The sequence below is a fragment of the Tupaia chinensis genome, unplaced genomic scaffold, assembly GCF_000334495.1.
Source record: "Tupaia chinensis unplaced genomic scaffold, TupChi_1.0 Scaffold000281_1, whole genome shotgun sequence".
Classification (NCBI taxonomy): domain Eukaryota; kingdom Metazoa; phylum Chordata; class Mammalia; order Scandentia; family Tupaiidae; genus Tupaia; species Tupaia belangeri.
Window position 1 is genome coordinate 2821049 of NW_006159764.1, and position 13516 is coordinate 2834564.

General features: G+C 39.1%; 1 long non-coding RNA gene across 1 annotated transcript in view; it reads right to left on the bottom strand.

Moving 5' to 3' along the window:
* Positions 1-13516, bottom strand: part of LOC102496695 (uncharacterized) — a 68333-nt gene that overhangs the window by 21761 nt on the left and 33056 nt on the right. Inside the window, exons 2-3 of the long non-coding RNA XR_334789.1 lie at positions 12277-12401; positions 12042-12167 (exon numbers count right to left, since the gene is read on the bottom strand). This is a non-coding gene — a long non-coding RNA (uncharacterized LOC102496695). The remainder of the gene's footprint in view (positions 1-12041; positions 12168-12276; positions 12402-13516) is intronic.

The window sequence follows — 13516 nt, forward strand, 5'->3', positions numbered from 1 at the left end:
TTATTATTATCATGATTATTTTCCAGTTTGATCCGAGAGAGACAGAGAGAGAGAGAGGAAGGGAGGAAGCAAGCCACCAGGTCCGAGACTTGAACCATGGTCGGCCATGTGGGAGTCCAGTGCCTTTAACCACCATGCCACTTGCCGGCCTTGTAGTATAGTCTTGTATCAACTAGTAAGTTGGGTGACTTCCTTGAAGTTGAGGATGTACAGCAGAGAGGACCTTGTCTGAACCTTGGCATAAGCTTTGGGGAGATTGGAAAGGGTAGTATTCAGAATGGGAAGGAGACACTCTCTTCTGAAACTAGCATTTTCTGGGATCCTCACTGGAACGTGATGATAAATGACCCACATGGCACTAGTTGTCTGCACTTATGATTCTCTGAATGATAATATGCCTCTGATATTGATATGATGAAATGTTATCATTTTGTGTATCAGCGATTATTGTCTAGTCTAGTTTTGGCGTGAACTGCGGCCCATGGCTGGTAATTTGTTGCAACTATCAGACATGCCATCTCTAAGAATTTATTTTCAGTCTTCTGTCCTATTACATTATTTTTCTTGTTTATCTTCTTTCTATGAGTGGAACGATCATATCTTAACCTTGTAGTCATTGATTTTTTTTTTGTTTTTAGTATACTCCATCTCATTTCAGAAAAGATTTAAGCAAGCTAAAGTAATACATTGATGTATTACAAGCAGTATGACTTCTGTCTTTTGGCTTAGGTTTGTGGCAAGGAAATATGTCCTATCACTCACTCGAAGTTTTCCAGGCTCCTTTCATCACCTTTTTAGGCTGTACATCTCCTAATTTCTGAGGTTAGACTTTTTTTTTATAGAAGAGACAGATCAAATATTAATGTTTCCAGAGGAACAGACAAAATTCAAGAGTCAGAGACACTCGTATGCTTTTAAGGAAAGTCTCCCTGAAATTATGAGAAGATATTTGAAAGTTTTAAAAAATGAGGGTATGCATTTTGCATATGGAAGGAAAGCCAAGAAAGGCTGAGTGGGTGGTAAGTTTTCATCCATGGCCTACGGAGGCCCTTATCCAAGCCATAGTGTAACTTTGTACACATGATCGCCCGTTCTGAGAGCCCCCAGTGGAATAGGTTTCAGGGCCAGAGCAGCTAGTAACCCTGCCCTAATGGGAAAAGGGGATCTGGATGTGGGTATTTACAATGTGACTTTCACAAGCTACTTCTTTTGGCTGACAGCTGGCCTAAGACCTGGCTGTCCAACTCCTGATGAGGAAATGTGTTTGTATTGGCAGGTGCCCTCGGGGCTTCTGCCTGACCCTTGTCCGGTTTCTGCCTGCCTCACCATAGCTCTGGCACTGACAGTCTGACCTTGTATTCTTCCAGGCCTTCAAACTTTTTTTTTTTTTTTTAGAGGTGGCAAGAAAGTGGGAAGGAAGTGGCAAGAAATCTGCAAGGTGGGACAGAAGCCTCAAAGTTCGTTCTCCACCAGCTCGAGCCACTTGGCTGCGTGTTTCAGGTTTAATGTCTAGGCAGCTACCTTGGCTGTGCTGTTGTCATTACGTTGCTTCTTTAAATTGGTCTGTGAGCTGAAGTGGAGCCCATAGCTTATTCAGTGCCTGTCACAGAGTGATAGTTTAAGGAATGTGTGCAGAGTGAATGAAGAACAGAGAAGAGACTATCGGTCCCTTTTGTTCCCTGGAGGAGAGGCATTTTGCTAAAAAGGAGCCTTCTCCTTCAGCATAGATCCACAACCTCAGACAGGAGGCTGGGATGACAAGAGCGCAGTCTTAGAGCATGCTTAGAGCATTTGCTGCTGCGACAAAGCTGGCAGGAACACCTGGGTAGTTCCCCTGCTGACTTTCTGTCCAAAGATGCTCAACGCAGAGTGAAACTGAGACCAGGTTCTACCTTACCCACATGCCGTCCGGGCCCTTTCAGTGTGTTGTAACAACTGTCGCAGATAGTAGCTCTTTGGTTGAACGCTGCTCTGAGGGTTCCGTGAGCATTTACGCTCCTACTCCAAGTTCTAGTCTCACACTCTGTTCTCATAGCAAAAGTCCCTCAGGTAAAGGGGCTAATTAAACATACATGGGCTTTCTCTTTGCCAAAGGACAGCCAAATACCACTTCCTTCACATTTGCTTAAGGACAAGGGTATTTGGGTTTCAAGAGGGAAAGCATTTGTTCTAAAATAAAATACGGCACCTATGAAATCGTATAAGATGTAATTTAAGGAAAAGCAGCTCAGTATTCTAACAGGATTTTCTTATCAAGCTCTCTCCAGATGCTGCAGCTGTCACATAGGCCATGCCAATGTCTGGTGTCATGCCAGTTTGATGCGAATTGGTTCCACTTGTCACCCTTTCAATTTCCCAGCTGGCCTCAATTTTAAAGGGCATATTAGCATTATCATAGCAATCTTAAAGATGTGTCTTGGCTTGACTTTAAGCCCGTTTTGTTTCTAAGTCACAAAGTATAATGAAATATCACTGAGATAAAAAGGATTTTATTGTCTATATATGACATCAAATGCTCTAAACTCTGACCAAAGAAATTGAAGATTTTTAAAAAGGTTGTTCTATGAGATACACTGCAGTGTGACATCAAAGAGAATAAGAGGTACTTTGGAACACACTGGTTTAAATAACAGGTAGGGGAGTGCTTTTCCTTGCTCAGTTTGAAAACCCCATACCTAGCGGAGACACAGAAATAGTTTTAATGGGAATCTTTAAAAGAATATAAGACTAAGTGACAAAATAGAAAACTCTGAAAACATGAATGCACTCTCAATTAAATTATTGAATAGTAAAATTACTTGCTCTGTCAATTATTAATGGCGAATTTCAAGCTTGCCTAAAATATAGATGTTTACCTCAGTATCTTCAGATGCTTTCTGTGTGGGTATTGTGGTGCTTTCTTAATGCACATTATTAAATTTTGTGATAAGAATGTTTGTTAAAGATGAATGAATATCTCCGAGGGATTATTAGCTGCTAATAACATTATCTGACACTTTTAGTTGTCACTAAGGCATCTGTGTTTAATTTAAAGATAAAGACTGTCAACATTTTTAAATCCTTTGGCACATACCATTTTTGCCTTTTTATATTATCTCAGAAACTCAAAGCTTCTCTTTTCTTTTCTTTATTTTTCTTTTTTTTTTCATCTTCACAATGGGAAAAATGATCCCTACTTACTCAGATTGCTGTGAAGGCAGCGAGTAGGTAAAGCCTTAAGAACGTACTGGGAACATGGTAAGTACCTCAATGTTACAAGACTCACTCTCTAAAATACAAATAGAAATATGCATACATGCACACTGATACACACACACTCTTTTTGGAACTCTGTAACAGGAAAACTTATAGCAACTGGTTGCAGGAGTCTAGCTAATTTTATAATGAATATAAACTCATTTATATTAATTGGAATCAGCAGGTGGAAGAGTGGTTAAGGCACTGGACTCCCACATGGTCAACTGTGGTTCAAGTCCTAGATCTGGAGGCTTGGAACTCACACTGGGTGCAAGTGCATGCATGCCTAGGCTCTCAAGAGGGGAATGGAGGAGAAGAGATTGCTGGATGGCTCTCCTCTCTAGGATTTGACTTCTCACTTTGTCTCTCTCTGTCTCCCTGGTGAGTGCATGTGCCCTGTAGGAAAAAAAAAAATCTCTCAAAAAATAAATTTGTACTCCTACATGACCAACTGCAATTTGAGTCCCTGACCTGTGGCATGGCCATCCACATGGTGGTGTGGTGGAGATTCAATCCCTGATCTGTGGCGTGACCATCCACATGGGGAGGGGTGATTTCTCATTTCTCACTGTCTGTTTCTTTCTATGGGGTGTATATGATCTATGGCAAAAACCTAATTTTATATATATATATATATATATACAGACGCTAAATTGTACTATGTGGGAATGAACAGCAAGTCTCTGCCCTGGTGGAGGAAACAGCTGTGGATCGTTCCTTGTAACATAGTCAAAGCAAAATTTCAGAGCTGGAGTATCATGAGGTCCATCAGCCCCTTACCTGGATTGGAACAAAATAAATCCTCAATCCACTGGCCCCACAATTGTCGATGGCCCTTATTTGGTCCTGGGATGGTGAATAGCACCACTTTTCAAAGGACAGAGCAAGGCAGAGGGAGATTGGTTTGGCTTGTAAAAGTTATTGTTTATATATATATATTTTTTTTTTTGAGAATTTTTTTTTTCTATAGGGAGCGTTCACTTGTCAGAAAGAGAGACAGAAAGCAAGAAATCACCCTCCGGGGGGGATGGCCATGCTGCAATTCCCTCTCCATTCTGTTCTTGGGATTTTAGGCATGCACACAAGGCTTGCATGAATTTCAAGCTGCTGGGTCTAGGACTAAAACTAATGCTGGGTCATGTGGGAACCCAGTGATATAACCATTATGCCATCTGCTGGTCCCAGATATATTAAAGAGTTCGTTATGGAGAAACTATTAATTATTTTTGTAAAATGAACTTAGGTGTTTAGGTCTGTGTTTCAGAAAGATGATTTTTTTCAGCTGCACCATAAATGCATTGAAGCTAGATGAAACTAGTACAGCTTCTTTTTTGGGGGGAGGAGAATCTTTATGGAGGCTATTTTACTGGCATGTGCTTATCACATTATCTGTGTAGTGAAGTAATAGATGACAGTGGTTAAAGGCTTTTTCTCCAAACTTGGATTTGAATTCTGGTTCTACCATTTCTATGGGGAACTAAGGCAAATTACCTAATTTCTCTTTCATAGTGACTCAGTTTCTTCATGCATAAAACATAGGAGCTATCTCATAGAACTGTAAGTAAATTCAGAGACACAAATTTATTGGAACTAGGCCTAGTGTGTTGTAAATACTCTATTTATTATTATAAATGGCATAAGAGCATGCACTAGAAACTTGAAAAATCTGGTAATGCATTACTTATCTTGGAGAGGTGGGTGGTTTATGTTTTAAATTGATTGAGCTACCTAATGCATTATACCTGTCCTGTTTCTATTTGTAGTTTGAGATATGTTTAAATTCTGTGACATCACAGATTAATACAACTTCATATTATGAACCATGGCAACTCCAATGACCTGAATTCATTGGAAACAGAAAGGGGAACTCAGTGCCTCCATGCCTCTGTTTGATAGTGCTGATCCTATAGAATCGTTAGAAGGATTAACTGGAACACTTGATGTGAAAGTGCATAAGAAATAAGAAGTGTTTAATTCACCTTTGTGGAATTTGAATTTGACCTTCATCGCAAGTGAAGAAAACATGAAATGCTTAGTTTAGAACTTTCTACCAAATGTGAGACAAATGTCCTTTTCCAATTTAATTATGAAGCATCAGGAATACTTGCATACCACCGCTCTGCCTGCACTTGGTCTGCATCAGGACCAACGGGTTCTTTTCTCCCAATGGATGCAATTTCTCTGACATGAGCAGCCCTAGACTTGGATAACACCTGTGTTCATTTCAACACTTCTTCTGACCAGCAGTGAGACCTTGGCTAGTCCTTTTCAGCTCTTTCATTTGGATGTAAATAATGTCTCCCTATTACATTTCTAAAAGTTACTTTGGGGATAAAATATTACTTTGTAAAGTTCTATAAATATGTGTTTTTTTATTCCTGGTGTCAGCAGCTTGCCACCGGAGATCCCAGTCATGGTAAAATGATTGTCCCTTCTCACGTGGAGAGAAATGCTCAGTTCAGGGCAAAATCTGGAACTTCATACTAGACCTCAACTGGATGAGCTGAAGCTCTTTTTTCCCAACTCTGCGACTTTTGACAAATGAATTAATCTCTTTCAGCCTCACCTAGACAGCTAGACAATGAGGATAGTAATATTTATCTCGAGGAGGGTGTGGTGAATTGCCTTCATTAAAGTGTCTGAAAGTGATGGCATGAGGACCAGTTTCTCTGTCATGCCTAATTTCTAATGCTTTCTTTCTTTTTTAAAAAAGAATGATTTATTTTACTTTATTTATTCATTCATATTAATTTGATCAGAGAGAGAGGGAGAGAGAGAGAGAAAGAGAAAGAGAGACAGAGAGAAAGAGAGGGAAAGTGAGAAAGCAAGACACCAAGTCCGGGACTTGAACCATAGTCTTGTCCAGCACCTTTAACACCACTCCACCAGGTTTCTTTTATGAAGATTCTCTCCATTCACACAGGCTGCCAGCTCAAACATAACTGTTTAGAAGGTTGTTGGTGGGTTTAGTAGAAATATTTACAGATTAGACTGTGTGCTCCATGAGCCCTGTGAAGGCTGCTATCCACAGATAGGACTAAGTCAGACGTGTCCATCTGTCTGATTATTCTGACAAACATCACCTCTGTTTCACATACTAGGCTGGATTGTGAAAATGTTTTCCTTAGATAGTTTAAAGTTTCTCCAATATAAAAGGCTCTGTACACCCATTTCTCTACCTGAATCTTAGTTTCTAACATGTTCACAGTACTGAAAGGAAATAGTAATTCATATCCTTGCAACTGTGGTTCCCTCGTAGCTTCATTTCCAGTGACAACTGTTGTAGCTATTACTTCTTTACTTAGATTATTATTCTTGAAAATTATTATGCTATGTCATAATATTTCAGGTCAAAGTTGTTTCCATTGTGTTTTTACTCTTTTGGAATTAGAATTTAAAACTTAGTGCTCATATATCATTCATTGAATTTAAACACATATCTCCTCCTTCAATCCTTGAAATACAGTTGTAACTCACTTTTGGTTAATTCCATATTAACCACTTCTCCTTCTTTTCTCATCAGAAGATGTAACTTTTTCTTTTCTTTTTTTAGAGAGAGATTTTTGATTGCTGGAGAGAAAGAAAGATAGAGAGAGAGAAAGTGAGAAATCACCCTCCCCAGGGGGATGGCCACACCGCAATCCCTTCTCCTCTATTCTCTTCTTAGGAGTTTTTGCACACATGCACAGGCACCCACAGTGAGTTTCAAGTCACTGTGTCTGGGATGCGAACCATGGTCCGCCATGTGGGATCCAGCACCTTAAACACTATACTATCTGCTGCAACTGTTACTTTTTAATTGCAGAACCAAGCAGCAGCCTATGGTTTGTTTCCTCTCTTGAGATATCCATGATTTTTTTTTTTCTGCTATTCACTGTCACTTATTTCATTTGCTTGGTACTCATTTATTATATATCTCCACAAAACCAGACCTATCTGACAATCTTACCATTCCATTTTTTTCTTTTCCTGGTGATAGCCTTGAAACTCTTCTTCCTTATCTGGCTCAGCACTATCTAGCCTGCGACCAAACTGCAGGTCTGATTTTTCTTTTGTGTTTTCAGTGATTGTCTTCATTTCTCTTCTGTGTTTGGTTCCTATTTCTTTGATTTCTATGTTTTTTTTTTTTTTTTCTTTTTTGGTCAGAGATCACATGCACTTTCCAGAGAGAAACAGAGTGAGAGGGGAAAGTACCTCCCCATGGGGAATGGTCACTCCACAATCCTATATTCTCCATGTCTCCCTTGATTTGGGGCACACTTGCACACACACCTGCTGTATTTCTCAAGCTTCTGGGTCTTGGGTTTGAACAGCATGATTGGCCACATAAGATCCAGCTGCCTCAACTTGGCCAAGGAGCCAGCTGCCTATATCTTTTTCTTTTCCTTTTTTTTTTTTTTTACCTTAGGGCACATATGCTCATTGGAGAAAGAGAGACAGAGACAGCAAAATGGGAAGTGAGAAATCACCCCCTAGGGAGGAATGGCCATGCTGCAATCCCTTCATCTCCATTCTCTTCCTGGGATCTTGGACATGCATGCACATGTGCCTGATATGAGTTTCAAGTCACCAGGTCCAGGATTTGAACTGGTTGCCCATGTGATAGTCCAGCAATGTAACTGCTATGCCTTCTGCTAGCCCCATTCTTATATCTTTTACATTCTTGATTTTTCTATGGCTTTTCTACTTCCTGAATGAATTTTTAGTGTTTTCCTTTTTCTACTTGCCATCCTTAAAGTCAATAACCCCTTTTGTTTGTAACAACTAGTGTACATGAACCTTCAATTATGTGCATACAAACTGGAAAGCAAAAGGAGATATGCCCATTACATATACAACATCTTTTTTGCAATAAAGTATTGATTTGATAATGATAGAGATTGAAATGTTCATTTTAGTCTTTAGATTGTACTCAAACTGCTTAGTGGAGCAGGCCCCATGTCGAAACTCTATAAAGTTATTTGACATTTTGACTTGATAGCTGCATATTCTATGTTATTTCTTACTCTTGATTATTTTAAAAGAAGGCTTGAATTTTTGTGTGATCATATGTTATAGGTATGCTACAAAGAAAACATCTGATCAATAATATCTAACAAACCATAAAAAAGATGTAAATAGATACATTTGTGAATGCCCCTGATATAAAACTTGAAATTTAAAATGACAGCTATTTTAATAGAAAAAGAATCATTTTGGTAAGACTTTATAATAAGCCTACCTGTAATTTAAAAGATAAATATTATCAAAAAGTTACAGTGTGACTATTAAAGGATTTCTATTGCTTTAAGGTTAGAAATTAAGGGCATTTAGCAAATATCAGAAGTTAAGAGGAATAAATGTTTAGCGGCTAATAGTTTAGGATTATCTCTTAAATATGTTAAACAAAATTGTAAAATTTGCTTCAGGTTATTACCTACTGAATGCATAATGGGTAATAAAAGTAGTTCTGCAAGGATCTTCTGAATATTTACCTTATAATAGTTCTTTTTTTTTTTTTTAAGATTCTTGTTCAACAGAGGGGTCAAAAATAGGAAAAGGAATGGATTTAGAATGTTTTTCTTTTTATTTCAAAGATATTGTTTTTTCCACTAAGCAAATAAATACTACTAATATTCTTGTGTGTGTGTGTGTGTGTGTGTGCGTGTGTGTGTGTTTTAAGAGAAATTTTTGCTATAAGGGACATGTGCTTGCCAGAGAAATAGAGAGACCAAAAGTGAGAAATCACCCTCCCACCCAAGGGGGATGTCCATGCTGCAAATACCTTCTCCTCCATTCTCCTCTCAGGATATTGGACATACGTGCATATGCACTTGGCATAAATTTTAAGCCAGGTCTGGGACTCAAACCACAGTCAGCTATGTGGGAGTCCAGTGATATAACCATTATGCCATCTGTAGGTCCTATTACTGATATTCTGATAGCATTGTCATAAAAAAGGGAGATGTGGTCATTCATGCATCTTCATAGCCTGAGGATTTCATCCATGTAGTTTAGTAAATATCTGCTGAAAACCCACTATACATAAGGCCTTGTTCCACACACCTTGGAGCTAGACACCTGGGACCACCAACGACAGGGAAAATTCTTTACTCTCAAGGTGCTTTGAATCTAACAGGACCAACGGAATGGATACAAATAGCAATGACACAGTAGAGGGTGAAATTTCAGAGTGGAGAACTCAGCCAGTTACTAGGGTGTGCAGAGAAGAGACAGGTTAGTTTTAACTAGGGCGCCAGAAAGAGGTAGATGTTATATTTTTATGATACCAGAGCAATTCACTAAAGGATTAAGGATGTATGAAATCTTACATTTACTCTACCTCACAGCCTACGAATTTACAGGTGTCTTTTATTTTATAGTTATCATTCTTATGGTTCATTTTATAAATGAAGAATGTTAGAAAGTCTAAATGACATTTTTAAAGTCATAATTGTTACTAGTGGTTAAGAATGGCAAGGTGGAAAATGCTCCTGAAATCCAATCTGATGATGGTTCTAAGTATAATCCACTCTTATGATGCTATGGTTGGCAGAGACCTAGAAACGTCAGTCTCACCAAATGTGATTTTGTGTACAGGAACAGAGCGTTTCTTTGATTCTAAATTAGCTCTGCAATGATTTGAAAAATCATTTGCCACAGTGAATATAGATATTTTATGAGTGCTTCCAAACCTTTCAGATCATCAGTATGACCCAGAAGGATATTTTTTTTTTTTGAGAGGTTTTTTTTTTTTTTTTTTTCACTATAGAGCGCGTGCGCTCGCCAGACAGACAGAGAGAGACATAGAGACAGAAAGCGAGAAATCACCCCCCAGGGGGGATGGTCACGCCGCAATCCCTTCTCCTCCATTCTCCTCCTGGGATCTTGGGCACGCACGCACACGCGCCCGGCGTGAGTTTTAAGCCACCGGGTCCGGGACATGAACCGCGGTCGACTACGTGGGAGTCCAGCGACATAGCCATTACGCTAACTGCTGGTTCCCTACCCAGAAGGATATTTTAAAAACTTACATTTCAGTCCTGTTACTACCAAACACCTCTAGCTATTTTATCTGAAAAACTAAGACTAGGGCTAACAGATCAGTGTTTATCATTGCTCCTTAGGTAACTGGAATTATCAACTAGAAATGGAATACACTGTTTGAAAGAGTAAAATGAGAAATGTAATTAGTTTCCTCAAATCACCATCTTTTTCTAATATAAAATTTTGTATTACATCACCTTCATATATAACTAATGTAATTTATTTTGATTAACAAGGGACACTGATGTGAAATCACAGATGGTAATGCCATATGATTAAAAATTGAAAATACGTGATTACCTAGTATTTCAGCTAAGAATGAACATACATATCTCCTGATTTTCACTGAAGAACCCTGTCAGGGTCAGAGAGTTCCTGAATTTAGTTATCGCTAGGTGTAGCCAGTACCGTTTCTATTCCAATATTCATGCAAACTCTGTATATAAACATGAATTTTATGATTTGAGGAAAAATCAGTCATGATGAGGTCTGTACAATGAGTTGGGTTTATTCATTTATTTATTTATTTTTTTGCCATAGAGGGAATGCATATGCTAAAGAGACAGAGAGAGAGAGGCAAAATGAGAGCCCCCCCCTCCCCAAAGGGGGATGACCACACTGTAATCCCTTCTTTTCTTGGGATTTTGGGCATCCATGCACATGTGCCCACAGTGATTTTCAAGCCTCTGGGTCCAGGACTCAAAGGGTGGTAGTGATTAGCTATCGTAGGAGTGCAGTACCTTAACCACCAGACTACCTGGTAGCCTCTGCAATGAGTTTGTTTTATTTTGTTTTGTTGTAGAGTTTTAGCCATAGGCTGAGTGAGCTTTCTGAAGAGAGACAGAGAGACGGGAAGTGGGAAATCGCTCTCCAAGGGAAATGGTCCCACCACAATCCCTTCTCCTCCATTCTCCTTTCCGGACATTGGGCACATGTGCCTGGCTTGAGTTTTGAGCCACTGGATCTGGGTCTCCAACTGTGGTTGGCCATATAGGAGTCTAGTGCTTTAATCACCATGCCATGTACTGCCCCCTGCAATGAGTATTTTTAAAAAACAAATCCTCCTTATTCTGAGTGATTTGAGTGGCTTACTAACCTCCACAGGCTTTTATCATCAGAAGAGTCTGTGATTTCATCTAGAATAACAGCAATACAGAATAAAAGACTCAAGGATAAACTGCTAATGGCAATTGCTAACAACGTTGCATTAACCACAAGCCTACTTTCTGCCTTGAAACATATCAATTTAGATTTAGGCAATTAGTGTGGGCTCTAACTGGTTATGACCGGTGTCATCATAAGAAGAGGAAATCCAGACAGAGTGAACACAGCAAACTGCAAGCCAGAGAGAAAGGTGGAAACCAGGGCCTTCCCTTGCATCTCTCAAAAGAAACCAACTGTACTGGAATCTTTTTTTATTTTTAATTAATTTTATTTATTTTTCATTTATTTACTGAACATCGTCACAGCATACAAAACAGGATTTCCCATCCAGAATACACTGTATAGTGGCTTAATCGTACATGTTATCATCAGCAAATAATTATCTGTTTCTTGATACTCACACACACACATACATATACTGGAATCCTGATCTGCATGAATGTGAGAAAACGCATTTCTGTGTTTAAGTTTCCAAGTCTGTGGTACTTTGTCAGGGTGCCTTCACAACCTAACACACTCACATAGACCAAGTGTACAAAATGTGGATGATGTTAAATTCTCTAGGCCACACCTAGAGACTGAGGCAGGCTCTGCTCATCCCTGTCCTCCCTTACCTTGAAATGCAGCAGCCCAAACCCTTCAGGTCATGCCATGAGAGGGAAGTGCCAGAAAACATCATTCTTTAGTACAGAGGGCACAGAAAAGGCCTTTCATTCACAGGGTACTCCAGGGAGCGAGGTCTGTTGGAAGAGACATGGGTGTGAGGAGGGCTGAAAGTCCATGCAAAAAAATTATTTTGCCTCACTTCTTGTCACAGTGATTAGTCAAAGGGATGGGCACATCACTCACAGTTACGAGGACATCTAAAGTTGGTGTTGGATTGAAGAGTTTTTACATCTCTGGGGATGGAGTTGTGAAAATCTGGCAGAGGTCAGAGTCACCAGTCACCTTCTCACAGGATGAGCCCTTGTAAGCTAGAAAAAGCAATGAGAGATGAGAAGACAGAGAGGCCTGACGTATGCTGTCCCTGGTGTCAGTCTCCTGCAAAGCGACTGCTAATCTCACCCTGCTTGGACTATTGTTTAAGAATTATTTTATTTACTTTTATGTATTATTTAAAATATGCTGTAGGGTATGTGCACTCACTAGAGAGAGAGAAAGAGAATGTGAGAAAGCAAGCTGTCAGGTCTGATTCAAACTGTGGAAGTCCAGAGCCTTAATCCTCACACCATCTGTTGTCAGCGCCTAACCCCCCCCATTTTTTTTCAACTTTTTTCTTTTAGAGGGATTTTTGCTATAGGGCATGTGAGCTTGCTGGAGAGACAGTGAGAGACAGAGAAACAGAAGGGAGAAATCACTTCTCAGGGGGGATGACCCTGGCACAATCCGTTCTCCTCCATTCTCATCTTGGGATTTGGGGCTCCTATGCACACACGCCTAATGTGAGTTTAAAGCCACTGGGTCTGGGACTCAAACCGTGGTCAGCTACATGGGAATTCAGCAGCATACTCATTATGCCATCTACTGGCCCCAGTTCTTGTTTGTTTTTCTTATTTTAAACCAAGAACTATTTCATTGCAACCAACAAAGTCTTGGCTTTATATAGCATATAAGAACATTAAAAAAATCTTTATTAGTATAAATATGCATTTCCCCCCAAATATGAAGATATAATTTAGATATAATTTTCTCTTATTATAAACAGTGGTCAATATTTATTTTTGATTTTTTGCATCTACTATTGAATTTATATAAGTAACATATGTTTGTTGTAAAACAAATTCAAACGAAACTATGAAGTAAACAATCTGGTGGCAATTAGTACATCCACAATGTATAACCACCACCTAGATTTACTTCCAAGATATTTCTCAAAAAACAAAAACAAAAACAAAAAAGCAAATAAATCAACTTTATAACTAGGAACGATAATCATTTGTTTTAGTGCTGGGAAGAAAACTGCTCCCTTTCTCTATTAAAAAGCTTTTGATATATATGAATAATGTGAGCTCAATGAAATGTCTTGCTTTGAGAAATTTTTAATTTTTGGTAGAGAGTGTGTGCATTCACCAGTGACAGAGATAGGGAA